Source organism: Protopterus annectens, chromosome 5.part0 (genome assembly GCF_019279795.1).
Source record: "Protopterus annectens isolate FY-2018-M chromosome 5.part0, PAN1.0, whole genome shotgun sequence".
NCBI lineage: Eukaryota > Metazoa > Chordata > Ceratodontiformes > Protopteridae > Protopterus > Protopterus annectens.
Genome location: NC_056735.1, coordinates 1389031837 through 1389054078, shown reverse-complemented (window position 1 = coordinate 1389054078; position 22242 = coordinate 1389031837).

The window sequence follows — 22242 nt, the reverse complement described above, 5'->3', positions numbered from 1 at the left end:
TGTGTCCCGGTCAAAACTGCTACCCCCTGTAGTGTGAGCATTCAACAGACATGGGCCCACCTTCAATTCGCATGTGTAGCATTGATTAGGCCAGTGTTATGCACGAGGTACATCAAAGGCCATGTATGTATGTGTTGTGTGTGCAGTCCATGCACACTTCCACACAATCACATGTATGACGTACCCAGATGTGTGTTCATTGGTGTACAGCAACAGTCAGGTGTCACAGCTGTGTAAGGGCCATGGTATGTCTTGAGCCGACCTGTTCATGTATACTGGTATCATTGCAATGCATAACACCTGTTGGATCCCTGTTGGTACGTGTGTACTCTGCACAGCTGGTATACACTGCTGTACAGCCCAGTGGGCATGTGTCACATGGTGTTGTGGGACCGTAAGGCTGTGTAGTGCTGCACCAATGACATGGTGCTGACTTGACAGCTACAGTGTACACTGCAGTGTGTACGTGTGTGACCTGCACCTGTGACAGCTGTGATGGCAGCTGTGTGTGTACCGGTCACTGCATGTGTGACTGCCCTGTGCGTGAGGGCAGTTATACCTTACTGTGCCCTTCTGTGTGTACACTCCATCTGCATGCAAGATTGCCCTTTGCAACTGCTAAGTGTGTGAGCATGCCCAGTACGCCGTTGTGTAGATGGACACACAGTACATTCCACACTGCGCCCCTCCGTGATTAGACTCCATGTGCATGCAAGATGGCCCTTTGCAACAGCTGTGTGAGCATGCCCAGTACGCCGTTGTGTAGATGGACACACAGTACATTCCACACTGTGCCCCTCCGTGATTAGACTCCATGTGCATGCAAGATGGCCCTTTGCAACAGCTAAGTGTGTGAGCATGCCCAGTACCCCATTGTGTAGATGGACACACAGTATATTCAACACTGCGCCCCTCCGTGATTAGACTCCGTGTACATGCAAGATGGCCCTTTGCAACAGCTAAGTGTGTGAGCATGCCCAGTACGCCATTGTGTAGATGGACACACAGTACATTCCAAACAGACGTGTGATACTAAGCATGTGGGCATGGCCATTGACATCCTGTATAGCCATGGTGGTCATCCAAGCACCAGATGTCCAATTTCAATGTCACGATGGATGCCTACATTGAACACACTTGTTGCTCTCTCAAAGGGTGTACTATCTGTGGCACATCCCGTATCTATTCAGTGTTGTTGTGCTCTGTAGATATTTAGTTGGCCCGTTGACAGCACTGGCGTGTTTGTGTACGTCTACCTTGGGACGGTAATATGCTTTCAGACCGCTCACTCTCTAAACATTTCCTATCGGCATCTTTGCCTTTGCGGATGATGTCACCCACCTAGAAATATGCCTCTGGGAGTGCTGTGTTCAGTAATCCCGGTAGCGCGTTCTGTAAATGCATAATGCTGTAGTGTGTTAGAGTAGGTAGGTGTATGTTCAACTCCCGGCCCTTCCAGGTGTGTGTGTGTGTGTGTGTGTGTGTGTTTCCAACTGCCTGGGGACACAGTAATGCTTTTAGATGCCTCACAACACATACATTCCCTATCGGCGTCTTTGCCTTTGCGGATGATGTCACCCACCTAGAAGTATGCCTCTGAGAGTGCTGTGTTCAGTAATCTCGGTAGCGCGTTCTGTAAATGCATAATGCTGTAGTGTGTTAGAGTAGGTAGGTATGTGTTCAACTCCCGGCCCTTCCAAGTGTGTGTGTGTGTGTGTGTGTGTGTGTGTGTGTGTGTGTGCATGTGTTTCCAGCTGCCTGGGGACACAGTAATGCTTTTAGATGCCTCACAACACATACATTCCCTATCGGCATCTTTGCCTTTGCGGATGATGTCACCCACCTAAAAGTATGCCTCTGCGAACGCTGTGTTTAGTAATCTCGGTAGCGCGTTCTGTAAATGCGTAATGCTGTAGTGTGTTAGAGTAGGTAGGTGTGTGTTCAACTCCCGGCCCTTCCAAGTGTGTGTGTGTGTGTGTGTGTGTGTGTGTGTGTGTGTGTGTGCGTGTGTGTTTCCAACTGCCTGGGGACACAGTAATGCTTTTAGATGCCTCACAACACATACATTCCCTATCGGCGTCTTTGCCTTTGTGGATGATGTCACCCACCTAGAAGTATGCCTCTGAGTGTGCTGTGTTCAGTAATCTTGGTAGCGCGTTCTGTAAATGCGTAATGCTGTAGTGTGTTAGAGTAGGTAGGTGTGTGTTCAACTCCCGGCCCTTCCAAGTGTGTGTGTGTGTGTGTGTGTGTGTGTGTGTGTGTGTGTGTGTGTATGCGTGTGTTTCCAGCTGTCTGGGGACACAGTAATGCTTTTAGATGCCGCACAACACATACATTCCCTATTGGTGTCTTTGCCTTTGCGGATGATGTCACCCACCTCGAAGTATGCCTCTGGGAGTGCTGTGTTCAGTAGTCTCGGTAGCGCATTCTGTAAATGCATCATGCTGTAGTGTGATAAGGTGGTTAGGTGTAGGTTTGATTCCCAGGCCTGCCAGATGTGTGTGTGTGTGTGTGTGTGTGTGTGTGTGTGTGTGTGTGTGTGTGTGTGCATGCTCCCGTCTGCCTGGGGATTCAGGTTATGCTTTTAGACGCTTTGCAACACAGATGTATCCTGCTGCCATCTTTGTCTTTGCGGATGTTGACACGCACCTAGTAGAATGCCTGTGTGTCTGCTGTGTTTAGTAGTCTCTGTAGCGTGTTCTGTAAATGCGTCATGCTGTAGTGTGATAAGGTAGTCATGTGTAGGTTCAATTACCAGCCCTGCCACATGTGTGTGCGTGTGTATGTCTGTATCTCTCTCTCTCTCTCTCTACACACACACATATATATATATATATATATATATATATATATATATATATATAAAATCTATTTTCTGCCCATAACCCTGCTCTTGCATGGACAGCTGACTGTTTCATGTATCGCATATTTGCATAGCTTTCACATACCAATGGGGTATGTTGCAACTCCCAACATTGTCCATGCAACGTCCGTGTTACAGGCGGTGTTACACGCCCTTACAGGTGTTTGCTGTATATCTTGGCAGACATCTATCCTTGCTGTACTCTCACTGTACTCGTACACGCCGGAGGTTTCATGTATCATGGCCTAGTTTTGATGTTTTGATGTGTGTATGTCTATTTGTGCTGTGTGCATGGCTGTGGGTATGTCCCAGTATCATCATTTGTAAAGGTGACAGCCCTAAAGGTTCTTCATGTAGACATGTCAGCACATACCTGCGGACAGTACTGCACGTCCTACTGCAGCGCATTTCATACCTTCTGCGTTATCTTGCAGTCGATATTGCTGTTTCCTCACACATGTATCTGTTTCTGTTCATACCACTCCACCTCCTAGAGCAAGTTGCTGGACAAGGCCTTATCTGATAGTGGGACACATAGGGGCAGTATTGACATGTTGCTCTTACAAACGTAAATAGTTGACACAATAATAGGTTTTGCATTAGTATGGCTTTTCTGTCAGATTTGGTGTCTTACGCACATGTTTGTCATTATTTCATGTCTTCAGTTATCATGGAAGTGCCAGAATGTTACTGTTACGTGGAACACACCAAACATATGAGGCAGAACTCTGCACATTCATCGTAAATCTGTACAGTTGCGGAGTATGTGTCTGTAACAAATATCAACTTTCTGACACCAATGCACACACTGTATGGCGGCATCATAGGCCACATGCCATTACATTTATATTGCAGGACACACCCACCCAGACAGTTGTATTCCTCACACAGGCCAACAGCTGCTTATCCACACTAAATCGTCTATCATGTACCGTATGTGTGCGCCGGTATTTGCACTTTCCATCAGTGGCAGAGCTCACGTACGTGTCTGGGGGACTGGACATTGTTACGGTGACACTGCATGACACCCTGAGGGATACATTACGTTTGTGTCTATTAACCTTCCACATTGACATTCACAGGGCATACATTGTCATTCACATTTGTCGGTGTACATGCGTGTGACTTGTACATGTTTTCTCATTTGTCCTGATGTCTTTCTTCTCACCTGTCCTCCTAGTATCACTAGTTCTGTACATGTATTTTGGACAGGTTACCTTCATACCCCTAACCTGTACACATTATGGGTAAACGCCCTGACGTTTGACCTTGTTACATTTGTCATAGTGATGTGCCTTTCTGGTAAATTGCTGCCAAGGCATTACAGACTGTGTGGTAGATAATAGTGACTGACATTTCCATTACATGATTAGTAACACTCATAACATCCATATTCATGGGTACGCCAGTATTCTCACAACGTTCTGACTTTGTCTGGGATATATCTAATATAGTCCCTATTTGTATTTCATGTACTATGCCTTAGTGCAGCTGTGTTATTCTGACAGTTTGCCAGTTATGGGTACCATCTTGGTCGTACGCATGTCCATCCATGATAATCACCCTACATATTGCCAAAATGGTTTCCGCAATATCCAGTGGATGGTTTGCCCCATTATTGAGAATATAGGCGTGTGCTATACCCACATCACTCCCACGGGGCGGGCCTATGAAATCCCTGCCAAACAACACCTAGGCCCATTTCTGCATACCCATGATTCCCATACCTGAAAACCCTCTACAGTACCCATTACACATGTTTAATGTGTGCGTTACTGAAGTGTGGAGACACTTATATGCACTCCTCACTCTCCGGATATCAGTTCGTACATCATACATTCTATCGACACATGTGTCATCACCCTTGCACCTGATACTGTTGCATGTACAGCTATTTCGTATTTGCTGCGGTCACTTCTTTTGCGTCAATGTCGGTTGACACTACGTATGATTCAATTTATGGAGTCCTGCAATGGACACCTATCTGCATATTTAAAGTGTAGAACTTGCTGGACTGTCACTTTCTGGCCAATGTTTTTGAATGCTGCAGTTTATTCACCTTTCCTGCATGTCTGTCTACCCATATTAGACATAACGTTGCCTATTTATGTACATATGTCATATCTACGGGACATAAGTCTGTTGTGTATACATATATACATGTACAATCCTCATTTCATAACTTGCTTTGGTTTACGTCTGTGGATTATGTGTATACACATATATCTATATCCATACCATACCATATACAGATTGTCGCAGAGTGTACAGCTGCTTGCCCCTTTATCATCGCTGTGTTTTACATAAACCTGTGTCTATCTGGCAATGTAGTGGCATTTCATTTGAGACTTACAGTGGGGATTTCTGGCAAGCAGTTCAGGTTACGACTGCATACCCTTCAGAGAATCCATGCTACTGACACACCCGTTATTCTATCCACTTTCTATGTTTGTTCTGGCACATATCTGGGGTTTGTCCCTATTTGTACCGGTAGTTTGCATGCCTTTGTCTGGTTTCATACTTTATGAGGTTAACAGGTTTGAGCCATGTATAACTAATGTGGGGGAAACAGCATTCATTTACTATGCTGTGAGCGGATCACACACACACAGGCGCACTTGCATTTCCTTATTGTGGGTTCTGTGGGCGCGCATACATATCCTTATTGTGGGTTACATATGTTTACTAAGTCTTTGTGCTTACGTGGGCTTTATTACTTGTGACAGTACCAGTAATTATCTGTAATCCGGTTAATGGACGTTTGCGAAACACACGTTCACCTTTACATATTTAACTGTCTGTACAGCACAGACGCATTCATTACACTTTCACATTATATGTGCTGTAGTCGTTGTTCAACCAGGACTGCATTCACGTTGGCCGGATGCTGTAACCAGTATACGTTTGGTGTTCTGACTCATTTATATGCATACCCATAGTACATAGCTACATTAACATATGCCTCACCGCTTCACTTACGTCACAGGCATCCATTCTCCTGCTGGGAAAAATGCGGTGCTACAAGTTACACATTCCCTCTTCCCTACTGCTCTGGACCCAAGCTGCCTATTTCATCACTGCAGGGATATTCAGAACCCAAAGGCTTATATTCCTGACACATACAGGTCTTTAATTGTCAGGGTGTTCATGTGGTGATCTGGGTTTAGGCTTGTCCGACTGGTGAACGGAACTGCCCTGACCATGTTCAAATGTCAGACAAAGCACATGGACAGGGATTGTCCATTTTAAACATTTAATCTGTTTACAGACACAGGTGTTTGGGCACCTGTCAGCAGCTTATGATGTTGGCAATACATAATATGGGTGGGGGTGTTTACGATACATAATCCACGGTGAGTGGTGTTCCCATTCACATTTGACTATTTCCTGTATTCATTCTTACGAGGGTTATTATTTTGCACATGACGTAACTATGAATTAACTACGGGTATGCAGTAGTACAGTCAACATATGTGACGGTTTGTTACAGTATATATGTACGAACCTCTGTAATACTGGGGACTACCCCACATCCTTCACAACATTTCCTGCTTATGTACATACTATTATTCAGTGAACTTTCGAAGCTTGTGAGAGCAGTAATTACATCTGTCCCTATTTTTCCACCCATCCTTTTAGGCTTTGTCCAGGTTTTGTTGCTGTAATAGGTTGAGAGGTGGTGTCGGTATGTGATTGAGTTGAATATATACTGTCGATAATTCAGTGGGGAGTAGGGTTACCACTTGTTCCTCTTTGCGAGGGGAGGTCCCACTTTGGACAGTTGTGTCCTGCAATGACACCTAAGACATGGCAAATGTCCTGTGATTTTAAGACAATAATATATTTCTTATTTTCTGTACTAGTTGCATGATACAGGTATTTTGTATCTGGTACACATAACTATTATTTGGGATAGCATAAGCTATTCAAATGCTATGGCATAAGCTTTTATCTTGGCATACACGTGTAATTCTGTCCTTTGCACTGGCCGAGGGTATGTTTTATCCTGCAAATTCTCACATTTCTACAAGGGATGTCCCACCTTGGCCATCTGAACAGGTGGCAACCCTAGTGGGGTGACCTGCATGGTGGACAGCTGTTCCATCCTGCGTAGTATGAATTGCATGTCTGTGTAGAAACTGAACAGTACCATGACTACACATACATGTTTTGTCCAGATGTGTACTGTAATGGACACCGTGGCGTGTAAACAACTCTGAGGTTTCAACAGGTTACTTATCCCACGCGGGATGTACACACATTTTGCCGTAACATTAACGTGCGGGCATTTGGATTTACGTACCTGTGATGGGATGTTTACAGTCGTGAGATACATATTTGCAATCCGGACACTGCCTAGGATGATACTTCCTACTACATATGGGGAATACTCGCTATGTGCAGGTGTACGGATGCGCAAGGCTGGTAGCTGGATTTGGTGGACATTTGGACATGGGTGCGGGTTATGTGCTATACTGGGGTTGTTGCGTATTGCATTTGCATGCATGGGTTCTACTTTTGGATATCCCGGTTCCGCATATAGCATCCTATGTGTATGTGACGGTTACGTTCCTGTTCATGTGTATAGCACATTTTAATATACATATGTTTGTGTGTGTTTGGTATACAATTTGGACTGTCAGGTTTCTTTACGGTTATTATATAGCCACAACTACCCTGCTGTGTACTATCACTACCACTGTGGGACTGCTGGTGACCATACCCATGGGGCTAGATGTGTGTATTGGCGGCGCGCTGACATGATGCACTTCACTTCCACTGGATATAACTTCTGACAGTGCAGTACATTACGGACACACGATTTTAAATATCATTTGTTCCATGGAGGGAAACTTATATTATGTTGCATGCATTTCTGTTTGGTTCTCCATTTTGTGTGGCCGGGAACTGTCTTGCATGCTTTGCATATGTTTCATTATCCATGGACACTGATACATGCGATTACTATTGCAGGCAGGCTATAATATTCAGCAGTTTAGGTTGCTCATCGCCAGCCAACATTGACATGCCTCCGGGCGCAGCTTAGTAACGCCCCATGCACTCGCACACGTGTCCTATGCACGTGGATGTGGTAGCGGCGCACCTTCATTAATATGCATATGGCACTACTACACCATTTATACGCCGCACGGCAGACTGAAAAAAGAAATACAGTAGCACCATGGAAAGACAATTTCAGAGCTTGGGACAACAACTAAAGAAGAAAATAAATGTGCAATGTAGAACTTCAGATATGGATGACCATGAGTTACAGTTGTTTTTCTTTCATAAAGTATTAAAGTACATAAAGTTAAAAAAATAGGTAATGAAAGAAATGTACTCACTGGAGGATGGGAAGTATAGGTAACAATGGATGTTAAGGATAGGAGAACTCAACTAATGCAAAAACACTATCCAGCACAAAAATATACACCAGAGCAGGCAAATACAGTGCAGTTGATTTTATGTTTGGTGCCTAGTCTCACAGATAAACCAATTTCAGCACAACACCTTCATCCATATCTAAATTTAGGCCAAAAGGACTGCCTTATATAATTTCCTAATGCTGACGTCATCAAACAGTGACCAGTACATACAAAATAATGTGCAAAGTATATAAATAAATAGCAAAATAAATAACTCATCCATAAACGTGACATGCATTAAATACATAATAAGTATAAATATAGTTATGAATGAATTTATAAACTTTAAAATACTTAATCTTAAAAATGTTCATTTTAAACCAGATGTAAACCAAGCACCCAGCATCACAGTCTATTGTTTCTTTTATGTCCAAAATCTTTGCCAGCCTAATTTTTTAGGACAATTTATAGATATTCTGTCTAATCCTGTAAACCTAAAAGAAGTATCAAGGTACTTAGACACATTTGAAAACTGAACTTGGTTGTTTATTACATCTAGTGTCACTAAGATGTTCAGATATTGCTGTTTTAAAACTTCTAAAAGTTTTTTTTATTTATTTATTTATTTGACATTTGTTAACCAGGAATGTCTGGCTGCACACGAGCCCCTTTTCAGTGGAGGCCTGGGGAGAAAAGCTCCACAAAAAAGAAGTGATACAAAATAGTAACAGTGGAGATTATACAATGATTATACAAAACTTTAAATACAGTGATAAATGTAAAATACTCAAGTAATATTACATACAAACAGTAATGTATAAATTAAGGTACAATATAGGTCAGTCTGCAACAGGGTACAATTGTATAGACACACAAAGGAAGTTAATGTGAAAATTAGAAGAAAACAGATAAGTACTTAGATAAAAAAGTGTAAGGGTAAGGGAATGAAGAAAGATAGTAAAGAGAGAAGAGAGTTAGGTAGAGTTCAGGCATGGGGCAGATTCAAGAGTTGTATATATTTTCTTATAGTGCTGTTTTGAATTCATTATTGTTAGAGATAGTTCATATGGATGATGGTAGTTTATTCCATATAAGGGCAATTGAGTAACTATATAAATGTTGACCAAATGTTGATTAGGTTTGTAAAGGTTTAATTGAAGTTGACCAGCACTCCTAAGAGCCCGAAAAGGAGTATAATAAGAGAAGAGAGAGGATATACTAGGTCAGGAGGTAGGTTTGTGCAGAATATTGTGGATGATAGTCAGTTGAGTAAGTAAAAGCTGATGTGAAAATTCTAACCAGTTTCTAGATTTGAGAGAGAGGCAATGAAGGGAGTTGTAGGACTGGTTTGCAGCAAACCTGGCTACGTTGTTGTAAGTTCTAGCTTGTTTTTTAGAGAGGATTATAAGTTAGTTAAGATTTGTGAGCCATAAAAAGACAAGGAAGAGGAAAAGCTTAAGTAAGGGAGAGTCTGGAATCCGTGTAAAGGAATGTTTTACTTCTATACAGCAAGCCAAGTTTTGGTGTGTCTTTTTTATACAATGATGGATGTTCAGGTCAAACTTGAGTTAATAATCAATAATTACACCTAGGAGCTTTGTTACTCATCCCTCTCTAACACAGATGACAAGCAGGCATGGGGTATTTTGTTAAGAAGCTTTAATACATAGAAACCCATCAGGACAGATAGCAGCATCATAAAATATAAACAAACTAGTTAACAGACAGACCTTACATAAATACATGCTTATATCTTAACGGCTTACTACAAAATCGCAGTCAGACTTGCACGTGCTCAGTGTTTATACACGTGTGCAAGCCCTTGGATGGCTTCTTAAAGTTACATACACACACATTGATCTACAAACTTGGTATGTGATTCAACATCATTGACAGTACTGTTAAGAGATGAGATGTTATCAAGTTCTTCTTCTTCTTCTTCTTTCAGCTGCTCCCGTTAGGGGTCGCCACAGCAGATCAACTGTTTCCATTTCTTCCTGTCCTCTGCATCTTGCTCTGTCACACCAACTGCCTGCATGTCCTCTCTCACCACATCCATAAACCTTATCTTAGGCCTTCCTCTTTTCCTGTTGCCAGGCAGCTTCATCCTTAGCATCTTTTCCCCATTATACTCTGCATCCCTCCTCAGCACATGTCCAAACCAATGTAATCTTGCCTCTCTGGCTTTGTCTCCAAACCTTCCAACCTGGGCTGACCCTCTAATATACTTATTCCTAATCCTGACCATCCTCGTCACACCCAGTGCAAATCTTAACATCTTTAACTCTGCCACATCCAGCTCAAACTCCTGCCTTTTTGTCAATGCCACTGTCTCCAACCCATATAACATAGCTGGTCTCATTACCCTCTTGTAGACCTTCCGTTTCACTCTTACTGGTACTCGTCTGTTACAAATCACTCCTGACACTCTTCTCCACCCACTCCATCCTGCCTGTACTCTCTTCTTCACCTAGCAAGTTATGAATATCAAAAACTTTGGATATGTTATCATAAGAACATTTTTTTTAATTTTATTTACTTCATTACAGGCTGTACAATCTCCACATGGTGAGCACCCCTTTAAAGGTTCTTATGTAGGCTCAACTGGTTGGGACCTTTCCCATAATTATTAGCCTGTTTATAATGATTAAACTATTGTCTAATAGTTTTTCCTTTTCTGTATGTAAATTTGCAATGGGCAAGTAAAATTTCTAACAACCCTTTTTCCACCATAAGAATTTCCCAATATTTATGTATGACAGATGCTAGTGCTTTATTATCTGACACCAAACCAGTGACAAATCTAATAGTGATTTCAGAATTATTATATTTTTCAGAATATTCAATTAACTCATGCTTAACTTTTTCAGCAGTCTTTTTTTTTGCTGCCATAACTAAGCTAGGTTTGCAACCCTTGTATAAACCTTTGAGTCAAATCTTAGGAAAAATTAACATAATCATCACAATCATTCAACATATTTCAAATACAATAATTGTAAATGGCAAGAGAGTATTTGTTAGGTACTGGAGCCAACTCAAAGCATATTATTTCTGTTGGATACAAATCAATTAGTACAAGACTGTAACAAACAAAGGTGTAGCTAATGTGGGGAGAGGGGACATACAGGAAAAAACTGTAAGTCTTTTTATAGAAAATTTATGGAATTTGGACACTTCTGGTTTGACTGTTTTGTATTAAAAACAAACTGCAGATGAGGAGGAAAGCTCAAAAGAAAGTCAAATAGTAAAAATAGTACTACATAAGATATTGAAAGAAACAGTGGTATGGAGAAAAGGAAACTGAAGAAACATTAATCAATGAAGAGGTAGAAAAGAAATAATTCAAAGTGAGGTTATTACTATACAGGAAGAGAATAGATTTGTAATTTTAGAAAGAGAAGAGCAAAAAGAAGAAATAGAGACAGGAGAAAAAACAGAAAAAAAAAGCTCTGGATCTTTTTCTAGAAGGTCCACAGGAAATGGCGAACAAAGAATGTGCCTTCAGTTTAGAAGAAAATGATCTAAGAGAAGAGTTGTTTTATTTAATAGAGATAGATAGACATTTTAAGATCAATGAAAGAAATAGACTGCAGAAAGTCAATAAAACCCAAAAAGTTAGAAGTTTGATAAAACAAATAAATGCAGTAATTAGGACTGTCCATAGAGATTCATGTGATATAACAGAAGTAAATAAGATACATTACTGTGCAACTAAATTAATAACAGATAAAGTCCTATCACAAGAACACAAGGTGTAAGGGACAGGACAGAGAGAAATTGACTGACACCATGGAATTATCAAGTAGAGAAAACTATAAAGCAATTAAGACAAGAACTGTCACTCTTAGAAGAGTATAGAAGAGGGAACAGATCAACAAAAATACTAAGAAAGATAGACATGATAAAAGCAATGCTCAGTATTATAATGCATCAGGATTTACCATGCACTATCACAAATAATAAACTAAAAATATCAGCACAGGCAGAAAACTTAGAAGATACACAGATAAATATAAAGGAAAAGTACAAAACAAACAATTTATTGATGATCCAAAAAAGTTTTATAGAGAATTGGGAAACAAGATAAAAAGAATTGAAAGACAACCAAAAAAAAAAGAAGAAACAGATGCATTTTGGAGAAATATTTATGAAGAGGTTGTGGAACATAACAAAAATGCTAAATGGATAGACGAAGTAAAAGAAAGAATAAAAAGTTCAAATGTACAGGATATGAAATGGGATGAAGTAACGGCCAGAAAGATTGAAACAAAGTTAAGAAAAGCCTCTAATTGAAAAACTCCAGATCCAGATGCAGGACCTAACTTCTAGATAAAAATATTAGCATCTCTGCATGAAGATTTAGCCTTGAGTAAGAACTGTTTATATGCACACCCCGAAAAGACACCAGCCTGGCTAACAACAGGAAAAACAATGCTCCTACTTAAGAGTGAACCTGCAAGCTACCCTAAGAACTATAGACCAATACTTGCCTATCAACAATATATAAACTATACACTGGAATTGATGCCAACAGAGGTTATAGTCATTTAGAAGAAAACTCAATCATGGCAATAGAACAAAAGGGTATAAAAGAAAGTCATATAGAACAAAACATCATCTGGTTTTAAATAAAGTCATAGTGGAGAACTGAAAAAAGGGAAGAATCTAAGTATGGTATGGATAGACTACAAAAAAGCATTTGACAGTATCCCAGATTCATGGATTAAACAGTGCTTAAAAATGTAAAATACACAACCTACATTCGTAAATACATCACAGAGACCATGAAACACTGGCAAACCACTTTGCAGTTAAGCCATGATAAAGGGTTAAATTATTATTCCAGGGATAAAAACCCAAAGGGGGATATTCCAGCATGAATCTATGTCACTGCTGCTCTTCTACCTTGCCCTTAACTCATTAAGCTGTCTACTTAACAGATTAGGTCATGGATGTAATTTGGCTTCCAGAAAGCAAAAAAGTGTAAAGACCTTTCATCTTTTCTTTGTCGATTATTTAAAACTGTATAGCTCATCAGATGAGGAACTGAACGCACAACTGCAAGTAGTTAAAACTTTTTCAGATGATATAAGAATGTCATTTGGTCTTGATATATGTGCAAAAGCAACCTTTAAAGCAGGAAAGCTGCAGCACCAAGAAAACATCAGTTTGAGACAAGAATGTGATATAAAATAACTTGAGCAAGAGGGAATGTATAAATATTTGGGAATTGATGAAGGATCAAGAATAAAACATGAACAAATGTGAATAAAACTGAGTAAGGAATATTTTAGAAGACTGAAATTAATCCTGAAAACAGAGTTGATGTCTAGGAACAAAGTTTAAGCTATAAACCAGTTTGGTCTTCCTGTTCTAACTTACAGTTTTGGAGTGATTGACTGGCCCCAACAGGTGATGGATAAATTAGACACTTCATGCTCATCAAGTGATTTACAAAAATCAACTGTCCCGAAGGGGTATGGGCCTCGTTGAAATTAATTATATGTATAGATCTGCAATTGTGGGACTCCATACATATCTGCTGACCTCACAAGACCCAAACATAGTGAAAGTTTTGAAACATGAGGAGAATAAATCTAAGCTGCCTTCCCTTCTTAGTCTAGCAGAAGCATTCTGGAATCAAGTGGGAATAGAAATCAAACCAGAAGTAGATATAAATCAGACAGCAACTGAATGTGCCAAAAAACAAAAGAAAAAAATATAAGGTGAAGAATCAGATGAGATGGCAAGAAATGCTGAAAATACATAAATATAGTTGCAAGTATAGAAAACTCCTGGAACAACCTCATGTTAATCAAGACTGAATGCAGGAATGGTTAAGGAGAGGTGAATTCAAACCAAAGGATGAAAGGTTAATACTGGCAGGCCCAGATAGTGGACTATGTACATGTTGGTTTACAAAATCCATTGAACATGTGGGAGAAACAGGCAAATGCAGGTTTTGTAAAACAGAATTGGAAACATTTTCACATCTTGTTGCTGGTTATGACATACTAATGGCAGAAGGACTGAATACTGAATGTGGCAAGACTGTTGTACTGGAGATTGTGCAAACATTATAATACTGAAGTAGCTCAAAAGCACTGAAAATATGAGCCACAAAGCATCATAGAAAACGATGAAGACTACATCACATGGGCTCACCCATTACCAACAGTGCAAGAGATAGACGCCAGAAAATCAGATATAGTGGTCCATGAAAAGAAGACAAAAGTAGCATTGATCATTGAAATCGTTACACCCAGTGACTATAGTGTCTTGCGTACATAGAGACACAAAGTCATAAAATATCAGGATTTGCACGAATAAATGAGAGCAATGTGGAAGAAAGAAACTCAGACAGTTCCAATAGTATTAGGAGCAACGGGTCTTATAAAAAGAATCCACAATCGTATTTAGAGATGTAACTGATACATGTAATTCCATACAAATTGCAGAAGGAGTCACTACTGGGCACATTGTTGGTACTGAAAGAGCACTTCTGGCTGACATCAAAGATTGAAAAAAATACTAATTTCATGAATTTAATCATACTTTCACTTAGGAATGGGGTCCATTCCAGCCATGGTACTAGAAACCCAAAAGATCTGGAGAAACTAAAAAGACAGTCACACTTTTTCATACAGGTTAATACAGGGTCTTGTAGAAGATGTATACTTATAAGCTTCAAGAATGTGTTTGATACTCCTGCCCTTTTTGTATACAGTTTTTGGGTGGTCTCCTATTTTCTCAGTTAAACCAAACACTCCAAAAACATGGGTCCAGTTATTATCAAACATGGCCTTAATGGCCCCATTATTATGATGATGTCATCACCATGGTGTTAGAAAACCTGTTGTCTGACCCTTTGTTCTTATTAAAAAATTCTGAACCGCATACAAGTGGCCCATTAGGGTATGTATGTATTCCTGTATAAAAGTAATTAGAACATATATCATAGTTGTAAGTTATTCCCTGTCAAGAAACATTTGCTTGAGCTGTATCAATTCATTGTTAAAGACACTGTCTTCTGTAATAAGCCTAGATAGCCAAATCATTTGTCGTTTAACTAAGTTCTTCTTCTGGCAATGAGGGTGGGAGCTGTTAAAGTGCAAAAAAACTATTAGAATGTGTGGGCTTCCTATAAATAGTGGATTCGTATACACATTCCCTGTAATTTTGTAAACTTTTAACTTCCAAAAAGTTATATATGTCAACCTCTACCTGGTGAGTAAACAATAGAAAGGTAGTAGTGTAATTAATGTATTCAATAGATGAACTAATTCTGTCAAAATTACCTTTACACAAAATTAAAATATCAACCAGGTACCTAAAATATTTCATGATGTAATCTTTAAACAGTGAAGTAAAGATATATTTCTTTTCCCACCAACAAAGTATAATATTGGCAAAAATAGGTGCAGATGATGCCCCATTGCCACACCCCTTATCTGTTTAAAAATGTTGTCATCAAACATTACACACTTATTTTTAAGTACTAGTTCCATAAATGAGTATATAACTTGTAAAAGTGAATAATCTAAAGAAATACCCATAGTCAAGGCTTCTAAAATTTAGTTAACCCATCTTCATATGAAATTACTAAGAATAAATATTTAACAGCAATACACAAAATACAAAATATCATCATGAAAATCACATTTAGACAATTATTTAAGAAAGTGCCGTGAATCAAAAAGAACGTGAAAAAAGGCCTTAAGTTTATGGTCCACAAATTTGCCAAAAGGTTCTGTCTCTGACCCCCTAGCAGACACTATTTGTCTCAAAGGGGGGGGGTCAGACAAGTTTTTGTGGACCTTAAGAATACCAAAAATGGATGGTATGCAGGGCTTTTTAACTCTGAGATAACTCATTTCATTGGGCTGAAAAGGAAATTCAAAAAAAAAATACATTCAAGGTCAAGTTAATTTTGTAATAAGCTATATTTAACTGATTACAAGAGCTAGAGATAAAAAATCAGGTCTATATAAAGTTGTCGAAAAGCCTATTCAGTGAATGCCTGTTCGTCGAGCACTAAATAGTGAAATCTAACTCCCACGAACGGCCATTTCAGCAAATTTTTTCTTGGGGAAAAACATACACTTGGCCATCGTCAGCAATTTGCTATTTTCCCCACTGTAGTGTAATCTTGGAGTTGGTATATTTAGTTAGGAGGTGTGGGGGTATAGCCCCCACATTGGAGGGTGTGGGGGTCAAAGCAACTTTTGAAAGTTTGCCTGTTTTTTTGGTTGGCCAAGCAATTTTTTTCCCCTAGGAAAAAATTTGCTGAAAGGGCCATTTGAAGTAGTTGGATTTCCCTGTTTAGTGGTCTGTGAACAGGCGTTCGCTGAAGAGTTTTTTTGACAAAGTAATATAGACCCAAAAAATAAACCACCATACAACGAATTCATCATTTTCCATGCATATATTAAATTATCCATAATAACCACCCCCATCTCATTTGTCCGGTTTCATTATACACAGTTTTTTGTTATTCTTTAACTCTTGTAACAAACTGTCCTCCTCTTTAGTTAAATTCTTCTGTTTGCAACATCTATTAAACTCATTAAACCTGGCCCTCAATTCTGATTCACAAAGTCTTCCCAGAAGGGCAACTGAGGGTAGGGGGGGGTGGATTAAAAGTACTTTTCCTTTTTAAGCCAGGAACGTTGTCAAAACAAGTACCATTATCCAACAACAAGGTTAAATTTATTTTTCTGATGAACATTTTTAATTCTAAATTAGCATCCACCAGATTAAAGCTACTCATTGGGTCATTGTTGCCACTAGGAATAAAACTAAAACCAATGCAGAACAAATCCCCGTACTGATCAGTAACTTGAATATCACTGTAATTAAATATTTGGATGGTGCAGTGGTGCAGCGGTTGTGTTGTCACACAGCAAGAGGTTCTCCAGTTTGATATTCGGCTAGTGTGCCTTCTGTGCAGAGTTTGCATGTCCTCCCTGTGTCCGTGTGGGTTTCCTTTGAGTGCTCTGGTTTTCTCCCACATTACAAAGACATGCGTCTGCAGCATTTCTCCCTGGGCCTCCCCTGAAAATTAGTTTGTTGCAAGTCGGAGTTTCATGGTAAACAAATGTTAAATAAATAAATATTTTAACAGCATTAAATGTGCATAAATGGGTACCTTTATCAGTATCTGAAACTGATCCTGGATCTGAAACCATTTCTTGCCCCTTCATTTCTGTCTACTGACTCTGGAAGGATTCCCACAGAGAGAAGTCAAGTTGGTTCTCCTATCTCTCTGCACAGTCATCTTCCTTGAGAGAGGTCTGCCAGTTCTCTTCAGAGAAAAATCCCCTATGGTCTGCTCCTGTACCTGCACTTCCTCAAATGATTCCATGCTGGTCCCCGTATCCCTTACACTGGGTTTCTTTCCAACTTCTTCACCGACAAATTTACTACAAGGTATAGGGTATACTTTCCTGTTGTCATAATCCTGTTGATCCCTCCAGAATTTGCACTGTTTCCTTTTAACATATCATTAGAATGTTGGTCCACTCATTGAAATATCTTCAAACAGGCATCCTCAAACAAATAGATTTCCTTTAGTAAAGTGAATATTTTTTGTTTAAGCCCATCTAATGTCCTTAGGTTGCCTTTAATAAGCAGACACATGAATTCAATACTGGTTTGATCAAAAAGATCTAATAAATCATGATATAAGATGGAACCAAACTTTAAACCATTAAGGAACTTAAAAAGTCAAAGCCTTTTGGGTATGTGTTTCAGAGCTACAGATCTCTGAAAAAAAGCATTATCCAACTGCAGTTCCTGGTATTTCTTAAATACTTTTTTTCAGTCTATGTAATTTCTGCTTTAAAAACTCACCAGCGTTCATTGCAACACTGTCACAATGCTGGTCTGAAGACAAGGAAAAATCCTTGCTGAAACCATTCCCTCATTGGGTCATTGTTGCCACTATGGATTAAACAAATCATTAATAAAGGAGTTTGATTAGACCAGCATTGCTTACTGTTCACAACTGCAGCAAAAGTATGATGTGAAACATCACAATGATTGTTAGATCCCCCAGTGCCTTTATCTTCTTTTTGAGCAAAATTACAAGAATCCAAAGTACCATATACCTGTGTGAGCACAGCTAAAAGATGTGTAAGCATATTGCCATCCTTACTCAAAATGAAGCATTAACAGGTCAGTTTGAACAACCCTCTACATGTTCAGTCTCAAACATGGCTCAAACATGGCTACAAAACTACAAAAGGGCTAAGAAGAATGGTGAACCACAAAACAACTCTAAAAACAACTAGTGCACTCAGTAAAACAACTAACAATATGTCAGTGAGACACCCAATACAGCGGTAGGCAATTATCCTAAGGTAATTAGAACAGAAGGCTCCTTTGACTGTTAATCCAGTAGTGTGGTTTACTTAGCTACATGTTTATCTTGTCCTGTTTTCTACATCAGAAAAAGAGAAAAAAGTTTAAAATCCAAGATATACCAGCATTGTTACACTACAAAAATAAAAAAAAATATTTCTAATGCTTTGGTGAAACATCCCAACATGTGCATTAATTTTAATAAATTTATTTTGTGTGTTTTGGAAAACGTATATTGTAAGCCACAAGGAAGCAATTGGTCAGCCTTTCTGGAGACCAGGGAAGTTTACTAGCAAGTATTATTGAATGCAATGCAAGCCCCTGGCTTAAATGACAGGCTCTCTTTGTCTAATTTACTTCACATAAGAGCTGACAAACTTTGAACATCGCACTGTATTTTTTTTTTTGGTATTGTTTTTGAAGTGGGCATTGCTGTAGCATTGTATCTTAAGTAGCTATTAATTAATTTGTTCTTTTCATACATCTTACTGGCGTAAGCTGCATGAGGCGTCCTGTTTCTTTTATTGAATTAAGCATTATGATTAGTTTAGGTTTTAAATGACTGTGGCTTTTAATTGTTTTTAATCTGAAGAAGTTCTATACTAATAAAGAATGAAAGTACGCATTCTTCAGTATATCTAGAGTTTAAAAAGGAGGAAGAAATGAAAAGAAAGAAAGAAATATTATGGAAAGATCATAAATATTATGGAGAGATCATATAACAATGAGACCATATTATAAAAAAAATGGCACAGTGGTGGATAATGTATAAGCAGAAGTATAAAAACTATATTTAAAAGAGGAAAGAAGAATAAAAAAGAAAGAAGATGAAATGTGAAAAAAATTAGACTTATGAAAAACAGATAGAAAGGGAAGTGACAAAACAAGGGAAGCAGACAAAACAGACGTATGACAAGAATAGAGAGAAAGTAAAAAATGATGTCATATAGGCAAAGATTTTTCTGAAAGTAAAAAATATGAAGTAACCCCTACTTAGGAAAATAATTAAAATGAGAGAAGTAGAGAAGGAAGCAGACAGGAAACAAAATAAAAAATACAAACAAAAATATATTAGGAGGTGGTAGAAAAGCTTGTAGAGAAGGGTGGCCACAGTGGTGCAGCGGTTAGCTTTGTTGTCTCACAGCAAGAGGTTCTCTGGTTTGATCCTTGGCTGGGGTGCTTTCTGTGCGGAGTCTGCATGTCCTTCCTGTGGTTGCATGGGTTTCCTCCAGGTGGCACAGAAGGCACACCTGGATCAAGTAGAGGATGGACAGCAGGCCTCCTCTGAGCACCCCTAACAACTCTACTGCATGGTATCTCACCCACACTTTGGCTATGGCCAGAGTCAGCAGGCACTGAAGCCACAGTATCCACACTTCCTTGACTGAGTGTCTCATGTTCCACTTGCCCAATATCTGAGGACTCACTGGAATGGGTTGGCATAGGCCTATTAGCTGCGACCAATGGAATTACAAGAGATGGCTGAATGCCAACCTCAGTGTCAGATTCAACCTCTGCACCCCCATACTATACCTCTGTTTGGCCACTATCATCATCAGAATCTGATGATATTCTGACATCGGGTGGTAAAACATCCACTGTCAGGATCACCTGTGATAATAATTTATTATTTTATTTTATTTGTTATTTTATTTTATTTATTTAATATTTGTTTGCCAGAATAGTCCAAATGGATAACAAGTGTCCTTTTTCAGCAGAGTCCTGGGGAGAAAACATCCATAGGTTTTCAGAGAAAAGAAAAATTTACAAAAGAGACATTATAGAGTAGCAGCATACAGATTGTAGACTTTACAGCCTTAAGTATACAATAAGAGGATATTCCCCCTTTTGGTTGAAAATATAAGTGTGCAAAATATACAATATACAATGAGAGTAGATAAGAACCTGGTAGAGCATTGCAAGATATTTCACAACTGAAAAAGCAAAAAACACTGCATCAATGGGACCAGATGGTGTCCCGGGTTGCGTCCTACATGAACTCCAAGCAGAACTAAACCCTCATGTAAAACTGCTGTACAATCTCTGCCTTACTACAGGATATGTACCCAATGAATGGCATACAGCAACAGTGGTCCCACTCCACAAAGGTGGTGCCTCTACGGACCATGGAAACTATCGCCCCATAAGCCTGACTAGCCTAGTCTGCAAGGCTATGGAAAGGATCATCATGGATCATCATGGAACTCATAAACAAAGACATTGGGGACCTACATACACTAGATCCTACCCAATTCAGCTTTTTCAAGGGCAGATCCTGCCTCTTGAACCTGGTCGACTTCTTTGAAACAGTCACCAAGGCCATAGATGAAAGGAAGGTAGTCCACACAGCCTACCTGGACCTCGCAAAAGCATTTGACACAATACCCCACTCAGGCATCATAGATAAGCTATCCAGCTTAAATATAAACCCCTATGTCACAAGATGGGTTGCAAACTGGCTCAAAGACAGAACCCACAGAGTCAGAATTGCTGGAGCCATGTCAGACTCAAAACCAGTTACAAGTGGTGTCCCACAAGGCACAGTCCTGGGACCTCTCTTGTTCGGGATATATTTCTCCGAGGTACAGGCTAACACGGGAGGACTGTGGCTGACCAAGTTCGCAGATGACTGCAAACTGGGTGCCATAACTGACTCTCCAGCTGACATGAGCATTCTTCAGAAAGGTCTCACAGAGACGGATAACTGGTGCCAGTGCCATGGCCTAAAGCTAAATGCCAAAAAGTGTATAATCATACCCTTTGGCAAAAATGAAGTGCCCACAAATTACCTCATAGGTGGTAACCCATTAAGTATGGAGGAAGTAATTAGAGACCTGGGAACCCAAGTTGATAGTAATCTCTCCTTCGACAACCACATTGCCAAAGTGGTTAGAAAGACCTTCTATATAGCCCACCTTATCATGAAAGGATTCACATCTAGATCAAGGGAGGTCATCGTGCCCCTTTATTCATCCCTCATCAGGCCCATAATAGAATACAATGCCCCATTTGGGATGTACCTTACCCGACACCTGCAGCAACTAGAAATACCCCAAAAGTACCTCACAAAGAGGATCAATGGTCTCAAACAGATGCCATATGCTGCTCGGTTAAAGAAACTCCAGCTGTACTCAGTTGTATACCACCTACTTAGAGGCGCTCTATGCCTAACATATAAAGCTGTGTCCAACCCAGAATTAATGGACATGCTCCACCTCAAAAAATCCAAATCCCATAGAGCCACGTGCTCGAGGGACTTGAACCTCAGCACAGAAATAAATAGGACATGCTGGAGGGACAGATTCATAACCCAGAGGCTCCCTTTGCTCTGGAATAGAATCCCAGTCCATGTCAGGCAGAGCCCCTCACTGACTCTCTTCAAGAGGAATCTTGATGAGTGGATGGGGGATCGTAGGTTTACCCCGGGTATTACTTCTGTGTCACTACTAGACAGAGGCACAGTAAACTAACCTTAAAAAAGGCACAGTAAACTCAAAATCAAAGGGTGGCGAAAGCCAATTACACTCTGGCTAGGCTTATAAATGCCCCAGGGCAGCCTAGTATGAACCTATGAATCTATGAACCTAAGAGTATATAAATGTTTAAGTTTCCATATATACATTCAAGAAAATATACATGTAAGAGTATACA